Source organism: Cervus elaphus, chromosome 6 (assembly GCF_910594005.1).
Source record: "Cervus elaphus chromosome 6, mCerEla1.1, whole genome shotgun sequence".
NCBI lineage: Eukaryota > Metazoa > Chordata > Mammalia > Artiodactyla > Cervidae > Cervus > Cervus elaphus.
This window is the reverse complement of record NC_057820.1, coordinates 51,062,509-51,076,156: the sequence shown is the minus strand read 5'-3', so window position 1 is coordinate 51,076,156 and position 13,648 is coordinate 51,062,509.

Here is a 13,648-nt window from a genome sequence, read left to right as displayed (position 1 = left end):
AAGTCTACCCCACAGACACGGACCGTGTGAAAGATAAAGTCTATCCCACAGGCACGGACCGTTTGAAAGATAAAGTATACCCCACAGCCACGGACCGTGTGAAAGATAAAGTCTATCCCACAGGCATGGACCGTGTGAAAGATAAAGTCTATCCCAAAAGCACGGACCGTGGGAAAGATAGAGTCTATTCCCACAGCCACGGACCGTGTGAAAGATAAAGTCTACCCCCCAGCCACGGACCGTGTGAAAGATAAAGTCTACACCACAGCCACGGACCGTGTGAGAGATAAAGTCTATCCCACAGGCACGGACCGTGTGAAAGATAAAGTCTACCCCACAGCCATGGACCATGTGAAAGATAAAGTCTATCCCACAAGCACGGACCGTGTGAAAGATAGAGTCTAATTCCACAGCCACGGACCGTGTGAAAGATAAAGTGTATCCCACAACCACGGACCGTGTGAAAGATAAAGTCTGTCCTAGAGGCACGGACCGTGTGAAAGATAAAGTCTATCCCACAGGAACGTACCTTGTGAAAGATAAAGTCTATCCCACAGCCACGGACCGTGTGAAAGATAAAGTCTATCCCTCAGGCACGGATCATGCGAAAGATAAAGTCTATCCCACAGGCATGGACCGTGTGAAAGATAAAGTCTATCCCACAACCACGGACCGTGTGAAAGATAAAGTCTATCCCACAGGCACGGACCGTGTGAAAAAGTCTATCGCACAGCCACGGACCATGTGAAACATAAAGTTTATCCCACAGGCACGGACCGTGTGAAAGATAAAGTCTATCCCACAGCCACGGACCGTGAGAAAGATAAAGTGTATACCACAGCCACGGACCATGTGAAAGATAAAGTCTATCCCACAGGCACGGACCGTATGAAAGTTAAAGTCTACCCCACAGCCACGGACCATGTGAAAGATAAATTCTATTCCCAGAGCCACGGACCTCGTGAAACATAAAGTCTATTCCCACAGCCACGGACCGTGTGAGAGATAAAGACTACTCCCACAGCCACGGACCATGTGAAAGATACAGTCTACCCCACAGCCACGGACCGTGTGAAAAAGTCTGTCCCACAGGAATGGACCGTGTAAAAGATAAAGTCTATCCCACAGGCACGGACCGTGTGAAAGATAAAGTCTACCGCACAGCCACGGACCGTGTGAAAGGTAAAATCTATCCCACAGGAACGGGCCATATGAAAGATAAAGTCTACCCCACAGCCATGGGCCCTGTGAAAGATAAAGTCTATCCCACAGGCACAGACCGTGTGAAAGATAAAGTCTATCCCACAAGCACGGAGCGTGTGAAAGATAGAGTCTATTCCCACAGCCACGGACCGTGTGAAAGATAAAGTCTATCCGACAACCACGGACCGAGAGAAAGATAAAGTCTAACCCACAGCGATGGACCGTGTGAAAGATAGAGTCTATTCCCACAGCGACAGACCATGTGCAAGATAGAGTCTATCCCTCAGGCACGGACCGTGTGAAAGTAAATTCTACCCCACAGGCACGGACCGTGTGAAAGATAAAGTCTATTCCCAGAGCCACGGACCGTGTGAAACATAAAGTCTATTCCCACAGCCACGGACCGTGTGAAAGATAAAGTCTACTACCACAGCCACGGACCATGTGAAAAATAAAGTCAACCCCACAGCCAAGGACCGTGTGAAAGATAAAGTCTATCCCACAGCCATGGACCTTATGAAAGATAGAGTCTATTCCAACAGCCACGGACTGTGTGAAAGATAGAGGTTATCCCACAGCCACAGACCATGTGAAAGATAAAGTCTACCCCACAGCCACGGACCATGTGAAAGATAAAGTCTATCCCACAGCCACGGACCATGTGAAAGATAAAGTCTACCCCACAGCCACGGACCATGTGAAAGATAAAGTCTCTTCCCAGAGCCACGGACCTTGTGAAACATAAAGTGTATTCCCACAGACATGGACCGTATGAATGATAAAGTCTACTCCCACAGCCTGGGACCTTGTGAAAGATAAAGTCTATCCCACAGACACGGACCGTGTGAAAGATAAAGTCTATCCCACAGCCACGGACCGTGTGAAAGATAAAGTCTACCCTACAGCCACGGACCATGTGAAAGATAAATTCTATTCCCAGAGCCACGGACCTTGTGAAACATAAAGTCTATTCCCACAGCCACGGACCTGTGCGAAACATAAAGACTACTCCCACAGCCACGGACCATGTGAAAGATAAAGTCTACCCCACAGCCAAGGACCGTGTGAAAAAGTCTATTCCACAGGCACGGATCGTGTGAAAGATAAAGTCTATCCCACAGCCACGGACCGTGTGAAAGATAAAGTCTATCCCACAGCCACGGACCGTGTGAAAGCTAAAGTCTCCACCACAGCCACGGACCGTGTGAAAGATAAAGTCTACCCACAGCCACGGACCGTGTGAAAGATGAAGTCTACTCCACAGCCATGGACCGTGTGAAAGATAAAGCCTACCCCACAGCCACGGGTGTTGGGAAAGATAAAGTCTACCCCACAGACACGGACCATGTGAAAGATAAAGTCTATCCCACAGCCACAGACCATGTGAAAGATAAAATCTACCCCACAGCCACGGACCATGTGAAATATAAAGTCTATCCCACAGGCAAGGACCGTGTGAAAGATAAACTCTATCCGACAGGCACGGACCGTGTGAAATATAAAGTCTATCCCACAGGCACGGACCGTATGAAAGATAAATTCTACCCCAGAGCCACGGACCATGTGAAAGATAAATTCTATTCCCAGAGCCACGGACCTTGTGAAACATAAAGTCTATTCCCAGAGCCACGGACCGTGTGAAAGATAAAGACTACTCCCACAGCCACGGACCATGTGAAAGATAAAGTCTAACCCACAGCCACAGACCGTGTGAAAAAGTCTACCCCACAGCCACGGACCATGTGAAAGATAACGTCTATCCCACAGGCACGGACCGTGTGAAAGATAAATTCTATTCCCAGAGCCACGGACCGTGTGAAACATAAAGTCTATTCCCACAGCCACGGAACGTGTGAAAGATAAAGTCTACTACCACAGCCACGGACCATGTGAAAAATAAAGTCTACCCCACAGCCAAGGACCGTGTGAAAGATAAAGTCTACCGCACAGCCACGGACCGTGTGAAAGATAAAGTCTTTCCCACAGGCACGGACAGTGTGAAAGATAGAGTCTGGTCCCACAGCCACGGACCGTGTGAAAGATAAAGTCTACCCCACTGCCACGGACCATGTGAAAGATAAAATCTATCCCACAGCCATATACCGTGTGAAAGATAAAGTCTACCCCACAGCCACGGACCATGTGAAAGATAAAGTCTACCCGACAGCCATGGACCATGTGAAAGATAGAGTGTAATCCCACAGCCACGGACCATGTGAAAGATAGAGTCTATCCCACAGCCACGGACCAGTTGAATGATAGAGTCTATTCCACAGGCCCGGACCATGTGAAAGAAAAAGTCTATCCCACAGGAACGGGCCATATGAAAGATAAAGTCTACCCCACAGCCACGGGACGTGTGAAAGATAAAGTCTATCCCACAGGCATGGGCCGTGTGACAGATAAAGTCTACCCCACTGTCACGGGCTATTTGAAAGATAAAGTCTACCCCCCAGCCACGGACCGTGTGAAAGATAAAGTCTATCCCACAGCCATGGACCGTGTGAAAGATAAAGTCTATCCCACAGGCACGGACCGTATGAAAGTTAAAGTCTACCCCACAGCCACGGACCATGTGAAAGATAAATTCTATTCCCAGAGCCACGGACCTCGTGAAACATAAAGTCTATTCCCACAGCCACGGACCGTGTGAGAGATAAAGACTACTCCCACAGCCACGGATCATGTGAAAGATACAGTCTACCCCACAGCCACGGACCGTGTGAAAAAGTCTATCCCACAGGAATGGACCGTGTGAAAGATAAAGTCTACCCCACTGCCACGGACCATGTGAAAGATAAAGTCTATCCCACAGGCACAAACCATGCGAAAGATAAAGTCTATTTCCACAGCCATGGACCGTGTGAAAGAGAAAGTCTTTCCCACAGGCACGGACCGTGTGAAAAAGTCTATCCCTCAGGCATGGACCGTGTGAAAGGTAAAGTCTATCCCACAGGCACGGACCGTGTGAAAGATAAAGTCTACCGCACAGCCACGGACCGTGTGAAAGATAAAGTCTATCCCACAGGAACGGGCCATATGAAAGATAAAGTCTACCCCACAGCCACGGGCCCTGTAAAAGATAAAGTCTATCCCACAGGCATGGGCCGTGTGAAAGATAAAGTCTACCCCACTGCCACGGGCCATTTGAAAGATAAAGTCTACCCCCCAGCCACGGACCGTGTGAAAGATAAATTCTATCCCACAGCCACGGACAGTGTGAAAGATAAAATCTACCCCACAGCCACATACCGTGTGAAAGATAAAGTCTACCCCACATCCACGGACCATGTGAAAGATAAAGTCCACCCCACAGCCATGGACCGTGTGAAAGATAGAGTCTAATCCCACAGCCACGGACCATGTGAAAGACAGAGTCTATCCCACAGGCACGGACCATGTGAAAGGTAGAGTCTATCCCACAGGCACGGACCATGTGAAAGGTAGAGTCTATCCCACAGGCATGGACCATCTGATTGATAAATTCTACCCCACAGCCACGGACCATGTGCAAGATAAAGTCTACCCCACAGCCATGGACCGTGTGAAAGATAGAGTCATATCCCACAGCCACGGACCGTGTGAAAGATAGAGTCTATCCCACAGGCACGGAGCGTGTGAATGATAAAGTCTATCCCACAGGCACGGACTCTGAGAAAGATAAACTCTATTCCCAGAGCCACGGACCGAGTGAAAGATAAAGTCTATCTCACAGCCATGGACCGTGGGAAAGATAAATTTTATCCCACAGGCACGGACCGTGTGAAAGATAGAGTCTATTCCCACAGCGACAGACCATGTACAAGATAGAGTCTATCCCACAGGCACGGACCATGTGAAAGTTAAAGTCTACCCCACAGGCAGGGACCGTGTGAAAGATAAAGTCTATTCGCAGAGCCACGGACTGTGTGAAACATAAAGTCTATTCCCACAGCCACGGACCGTGTGAAAGATAAAGTCTACTACCACAGCCACGGACCGTGTGAAAAATAAAGTCTACCCCACAGCCACGGACCGTGTGAAAGATAAAGTCTATCCCACAGGCACGGACCGTGTGAAAAATAAAGTCTACCCCACAGCCACGGACCGTGTGAAAGATAAAGTCTACTACCACAGCCACGGACCGTGTGAAAAATAAAGTCTACCCCACAGCCACGGACCGTGTGAAAGATAAAGTCTATCCCACAGTCACGGACCGTGTGAAAAATAAAGTCTACCCCACAGCCACGGACCGTGTGAAAGATAAAGTCTACTACCACAGCCACGGACCGTGTGAAAAATAAAGTCTACCCCACAGCCACGGACCGTGTGAAAGATAAAGTCTATTCGCACAGCCACGGACCGTGTGAAAGATAAAGTCTACTCCCACAGCCACCTAACGTGTGAAAGATAAAGTCTACCACAAAGACACGGACCGTGTGAAAGATAAAGTCTATCCCACAGCCACGGAGCTTGTGAAAGATAAAGTCTACCCCACAGCCACGGACCGTGTGAAAGATAAAGTCTACTACCACAGCCACGGACCGTGTGAAAGATAAAGTCTACCCCACAGCCACGGACCGTGTGAAAGATAAAGTCTATCCCACAGTCACGGACCGTGTGAAAAATAAAGTCTACCCCACAGCCACGGACCGTGTGAAAGATAAAGTCTACTACCACAGCCACGGACCGTGTGAAAAATAAAGTCTACCCCACAGCCACGGACCGTGTGAAAGTTAAAGTCTATCCCACAGCCACGGACCGTGTGAAAAAGTCTATCCCACCGCCACGGACCATGTGAAAGATAAAGTCTATTCGCACAGCCACGGACCGTGTGAAAGATAAAGTCTACTCCCACAGCCACCTACCGTGTGAAAGATAAAGTCTACCACAAAGACACGGACCGTGTGAAAGATAAAGTCTATCCCACAGCCACGGAGCTTGTGAAAGATAAAGTCTACCCCACAGCCACGGACCGTGTGAAAGATAAAGCCTATTCACACAGCCATGTACTGTGTGAAAGATAGAGGCTATCCCACAGCCACGGACCATGTGAAAGATAGAGTCTATCCCACAGGCATGGACTGTGTGAAAGATAAAGTCTATTCCAACAGCCACGGACAGTTTGAAAGATAGAGGCTATCCCACAGGCATGGACCGAGGGAAAGATAGAGTCTACCCCACAGCCACGGACCGTGTGAAAGATAAAGTCTATCCCACAGGTACGGACCATGTGAAAGATAAAGTCTATTCCCACAGACACGGACCGTGTGAAAGATAAAGTCTATTCCCACAGCCACGCACCGTGTGAAAGATAAAGTCTATTCCCACAGCCCCGGACCGTGTGAAACATAAAGTCTACCCCACAGCCACGGGCCGTGTAAAAGATTAAGTCTACCCCACAGGCACGGGCCGTGTGAAAGATAAAGTCTATGCCACAGGCACGGGCCGTGTGAAAGATAAAGTCTATGCCACAGGCAAGGGCCGTGTGAAAGATAAAGTCTACCCCACAGCCACTGACCTTGTGAAAGATAATGTCTACCCCACAGCCACGGACCGTGTGAAAGGTAAAGTCTACCCCACAGCCACGGACCGTGTGAAAGATAAAGTCTACCCCACAGCCACGGGCCGTGTGAAAGATAAAGTCTATCCCACAGCCACGGACCCTGTGAAAAGTCTATCCCTCAGCCACGGACCATGTGAAACATAAAATTTATCCCACAGGCACGGACCGTGGGAAAGATAAAGTCTATCCCACAGGCACGGACCGTATGAAAGTTAAAGACTACCCCACAGCCACGGACCATGTGAAAGATAAATTCTATTCCCAGAGCCACGGACCTCGTGAAACATAAAGTCTCTTCCTACAGCCACGGACCGTGTGAGAGATAAAGACTACTCCCACAGCCACGGACCATGTGAAAGATACAGTCTACCCCACAGCCACGGGCCCTGTGAAAGATAAAGTCTATCCCACAGGCATGGGCCGTGTGAAAGATAAAGTCTACCCCACTGCCACGGACCGTGTGAAAGATAAAGTCTATCCCACAGCCACGGACAGTGTGAAAGATATAATCAATGCAACAGCCACATACCGTGTGAAAGATAAAGTCTACCCCACATCCACGGACCATGTGAAAGATAAAGTCCACCCCACAGCCATGGATCGTGTGAAAGATAGAGTCTAATCCCACAGCAAAGGACCATTTGAAAGACAGAGTCTATCCCACAGGCACAGACCATGTGAAAGATAGAGTCTATCCCACAGGCACGGACCATCTGATTGATAAATTCTATCCCACAGCCACGGACCATGTGAAAGATAAAGTCTACCCCACAGCCATGGACCGTGTGAAAGATAGAGTCTAATCCCACAGCCACGGACCATGTGAAAGATAGAGTCTAATCCCACAGCTACGGACCGTGTGAAAGATAGAGTCTATCCCACAGGCACGGAGCGTGTGAATGATAAAGTCTATCCCACAGGCACGGACTGTGAGAAAGATAAACTCTATTCCCAGAGCCACGGACCGAGTGAAAGATAAAGTCTATCTCACAGCCACGGACCGTGTGAAAGATAAAGTCTATCCCACAGTCACGGACCGTGTGAAAGATAAAGTCTATCACACAGGAACGGACCGTGTGAAAGATAAAGTCTATCCCACAGGCACGGGCCGTGTGAAAAAGTCTATCCCACAGCCACGGACCGTGAGCAAGATAAAGTCTATTCCACAGGCACGGGCCGTGTGAAAAAGTCTATCCCACAGGCACCCACCGTGTGAAAGATAAAGTCTGTCCTAGAGGCACGGACCATGTGAAAGATAAAGTCTATTCCACAGGCACGTACCGTGTGAAAGATAAAGGTGATCCCACAGCCACGGACCGTGTGAAAGATACAGTCTATCACACAGCCACGGACCATGTGAAAGATAAATTCTATTCCCAGAGCCACGGACCTTGTGAAACATAAAGTCTATTCCCACAGCCATGGACCTGTGCGAAACATAAAGACTATTCCCACAGCCAAGGACCATGTGAAAGATAAAATCTACCCCACAGCCAAGGACCGTTTGAAAAAGTCTATCCCACAGGCACGGACCGTGTGAAAGTAAAGTCTATCCAACAGCCACGGACCGTGTGAAAGGTAAAGTCTATCCCACAGCCACGGACCATGTGAAAGCTAAAGTCTACACCACAGCCACGGACCGTGTGAAAGATAAAGTCTACCCACAGCCACGGAACATATGAAAGATAAAGTCTACTCCACAGCCACGGACCGTGTGAAAGATAAAGCCTATCCCACAGCCACGGGTGTTGTGAAAGATAAAGTCTACCCCACAGACACGGACCATGTGAAAGATAAAGTCTATCCCACAGCCACGGACCGTGTGAATGATAAAGTCTATTCCACAGGCATGGACCGTGTGAAAGATAAAGTCTATCCCACAGGCACGGGCCATGTGAAAAAGTCGATCCCACAGCCACGGACTGTGTGAATGATAAAGTCTATTCCACAGCCACGGACCGTGTGAAAGCTAAAGTCTACACCACAGCCACGGACCGAGTGATAGATAAAGTCTACCGACAGCCACGGACCGTGTGATAGATAAAGTCTACTCCACAGCCACAGACCGTGTGAAAGATAAAGCCTACCCCACAGACACGGACCATGTGAAAGATAAAGTCTATCCCACAGCCACAGAGCATGTGAAAGATAAAATCTACCCCACAGCCACGGACCATGTGAAAGATAAAGTCTATCCCACAGGCACGGACCGTGTGAAAGATAAAGTCTATCCCACAACCACGGACCGTGTGAAAGATAAAGTCTATCCCACATGCACGGACCCTGTGAAAGATAAAGTCTATCCCACAGCCACGGACCTTGTGAAAAAGTCTATCCGACAGGCACGGACCGTGTGAAATATAAAGTCTATCCCACAAGCACGGACCGTATGAAAGATAAATTCTACCCCAGAGCCACGGATCATGTGAAAGATATATTCTATTCCCAGAGCCACGGACCTTGTGAAACATAAAGTCTATTCCCAGAGCCACGGACTGTGTGAAAGATAAAGACTACTCCCACAGCCACGGAACATGTGAAAGATAAAGTCTAACCCACAGCCACAGACCGTGTGAAAAAGTCTATCCCACAGGCACGGACCGTGTGAAAGATAAAGTCTATCCGACAACCACGGACCGTGTGAAAGATAAAGTCTACCCCACAGCCAGGGACCGTGTGAAAGATAAAGTCTAAACCACAGCGATGGACCGTGTGAAAGATAGAGTCTATTCCCACAGCGACAGACCATGTGCAAGATAGAGTCTATCCCTCAGGCACGGACCATGTGAAAGATAAAGTCTACACCACAGGCACGGACCGTGTGAAAGATAAAGTCTATTCCCAGAGCCACGGACCGTGTGAAACATAAAGTCTATTCCCACAGCCACGGACCGTGTGAAAGATAAAGTCTACTACCACAGCCACGGACCATGTGAAAAATAAAGTCTACCCCACAGCCAAGGACCGTGTGAAAGATAAAGACTACCCTCAGCCACGGACCGTGTGAAAGATGAAGTCTACTCCACAGCCACGGACCGTGTGAAAGATAAAGCCTACCCCACAGCCACGGGTGTTGCGAAAGATAAAGTCTACCCCACAGACACGGACCATTTGAAAGATAAAGTCTATCCCACAGCCACAGACCATGTGAAAGATAAAATCTACCCCACAGCCACGGACGATGTGAAAGATAAAGTCTATCCCACAGGCATGGACCGTGTGAAAGATAATGTCTATACCACAAACACGGACCGTGTGAAAGATAAAGTCTATCCCACAGGCACGGACCGTGTGAAAGATAAAGTCTATCCCACAACCACGGACCGTGTGAAAGATAAAGTCTACCCCACAGCCACGGACCGTGTGAAAGATAAAGTCTACCCCACAGCCACGGACCGTGTGAAAGATAAAGTCTATCCCACAGCCACGGACCGAGTGAAAGATAGAGTCTAATCCCACAGTCACATACCGTGTGAAAGATAAAGTCTATCCCACAGCAACGGACCATGTGAAAGATAAAGTCTATCCCACAGTCACGGACCGTGTGAAAGATAAAGTCTATCCCACAGGAACGGACCGTGTGAAAGATAAAGTCTATCCCAGAGGCACGGACCGTGTGAAAAAGTCTATCCCACAGCCACGGACCGTGTGAAAGATAAAGTCTATTCCACAGGCATGGACCGTGTGAAAGATAAAGTCTATCCCACAGGTACGGACCGTGTGAAAAAGTCGATCCCACAGGCACGAACCGTGTGAAAGATAAAGTCTGTCCTAGACGCTCGGATCGTGTGAAAGATAAAGTCTACCCCACAGCCACGGACTGTATGAAAGATAAAGTCTACCACACAGCCACGGGCCGTGCGAAAGATAAAGTCTTTCCCACAGCCATGGACCGTGTGAAAGATAGAGTCTATTCGCACAGCCATGGACCATGTGAAAGAAAAAGTCTATCCCACAGCCACGGACCGTGTGAAAGATAGAGTCTTTCCCACAGGCATGGACCGTGTGAAAGATAAAGTCTACCCCACAGCCACGGACCATGTGAAACATAAAGTCTACTCCACAGCCATGGGCCGTGTGAAAGATAAACTCTACCCCACAGCCACGGGCCGTGTGAAAGATAAAGTTTACCCCACAGCCACGGACCATGTGAAAGATAAAGTCTACCCCACAACCACGGACTGTGTGAAAGATAATGTCTACCCCACAGTCACGGACGTGTGAAAGATAAAGTCTACCCCACAGGCACGGGCCATGTGAAAGATAAAGTCTACCCCACAGCCACGGGCTGTGTGAAAGATAAAGTCTACTCCACAGCCATGGACCGTGTGAAAGATAAAGTCTATCCCACAGGCACAAACCATGTGAAAAAGTCTATCCCTCAGGCATAGACCGTGTGAAAGATAAAGTCTATCCCACAGGCACGGACCGTGTGAAAGATAAAGTCTACCGCACAGCCAAGGACCGTGTGAAAGATAAAGTCTACCCGACAGCCACGGACCATGTGAAAGATAAAATCTATCCCACAGCCATATGCAGTGTGAAAGATAAAGTCTACCCCACAGCCACGGACCATGTGAAAGATAAAAACTACCCGAGAGCCATGGACCGTGTGAAAGATAGAGTCTAATCCCACAGCCACGGACCACGTGAAAGATAGAGTCTATCCCACTGCCACGGACCGGGTGAATGATAGAGTCTATCCCACAGCCACGGACCGTGTGAAAGATAAAGACTACCCACAGCCACGGACCGTGTGAAAGATAAAGTCTATCCCACACCACGGACCGTGTGAAAGATAAAGTCTATTCCAACAGCCATGAACCGTGTGAAAGATAGAGTCTACCCCAAAGGAAACGACCGTGTGAAAGATAGAGTCTATCCCACAGCCACGGACCGTGTGAAAGATAAAGTCTATCCCACAGGCACGGACCGTGTGAAAGATAAAGTCTACCCCACAGCCACGGACCGTGTGAACGATAAAGTCTACCCCACATCCACGGACCGTGTGAAAGATAATGTCTACCCCACAGGCACGGACCGTGTGAAAGATAAAGTCTATCCCACAGGCACGGACCGTGTGAAAGATAGAGTCTATTCCCACAGCCACGGACCGTTTGAAAGATAAAGTCTACCCCACATCCACGGACCCACTGAAAGATAATGTCTACCCCACAGGCACGGACCTTGTGAAAGATAAAGTCTATCCCACAGCCACGGACCATTTGAAAGATAAAGTCTATCCCACAGGCACGGACCTTGTGAAAGATAAAGTCTATCCGACAGCCACGGACCGTGGTGATGATAAAGTCTATCCCACAGGCACGGACTGTGACAAAAAGTCTATCCCACAGCCACGGACCATGTGAAAGATAAAGTCTATCCCACAGGCACGGACCGTGTGAAAAAGTCTATCACACAGCCACTTACCGAGTGAAAGATAAAGTCTATACCAGAGCCACGGATCATGTGAAAGATAAAGTCTACCCCACAGCCACCGACTGTATGAAAGATAAAGTCTACCACACAGCCACGGGCCGTGCGAAAGATAAAGTCTTTCCCACAGCCACGGACCGTGTGAAAGATAGAGTCTATTCCCACAGCCATGGACCATGTGAAAGAAAAAGTCTATCCCACAGCCACGGACCGTGTGAAAGATAGAGTCTTTCCCACAGGCACGGACCGTGTGAAAGATAAAGTCTACCCCACAGCCACGGACCATGTGAAAGATAAAGTCTACTCCACAGCCACGGGCCGTGTGAAAGATAAACTCTACCCCACAGCCACGTGCCGTGTGAAAGATAAAGTCTATCCCACAGCCACGGATCATTTGAAAGATAAAGTCTATCCCACAGGCATGGACCGTGTGAAAGATAAAGTCTATCCCACAGCCACGGACCGTGTGAAAAAGTCTATCCCACCGCCACGGACCATGTGAAAGATAAATCTATTCGCACAGCCACGGACCGTGTGAAAGATAAAGTCTACTCCCACAGCCACCTACCGTGTGAAAGATAAAATCTACCACAAAGACACGGACCGTGTGAAAGATAAAGTCTATCCCACAGCCACGGAGCTTGTGAAAGATAAAGTCTACCCCACAGCCACGGACCGTGTGAAAGATAAAGCCTATTCACACAGCCACGTACTGTGTGAAAGATAGAGGCTATCCCACAGCCACGGACCATGTGAAAGATAGAGTCTATCCCACAGGCATGGACTGTGTGAAAGATAAAGTCTATTCCAACAGCCACGGACAGTGTGAAAGATAGAGGCTATCCCACAGGCATGGACCGAGGGAAAGATAGAGTCTACCCCACAGCCACGGACCGTGTGAAAGATAAAGTCTATCCCACAGGTACGGACCAAGTGAAAGATAAAGTCTATTCCCACAGCCACGGACCGTGTGAAAGATAAAGTCTATTCCCACAGCCACGCACCGTGTGAAAGATAAAGCCTATTCCCACAGCCACGGACCGTGTGAAACATAAAGTCTACCCCACAGCCACGGGCCGTGTAAAAGATTAAGTCTACCCCACAGGCACGGGCCGTGTGAAAGATAAAGTCTATGCCACAGGCACGGGCCGTGTGAAAGATAAAGTCTATGCCACAGGCAAGGGCCGTGTAAAAGATAAAGTCTACCCCACAGCCACTGACCTTGTGAAAGATAATGTCTACCCCACAGCCACGGACCGTATGAAAGATAAAGTCTACCCCACAGCCACGGGCCGTGTGAAAGATAAAGTCTATCCCACAGCCACGGACCCTGTGAAAAGTCTATCCCTCAGCCACAGAGCATTTGAAATATAAAGTCTATCCCACAGGCACGGACCGTGTGAAAGATAAAGTCTACCCCACAGCCGTGGACCGTGTAAATGATAAAGTCTATCCCACAACCAC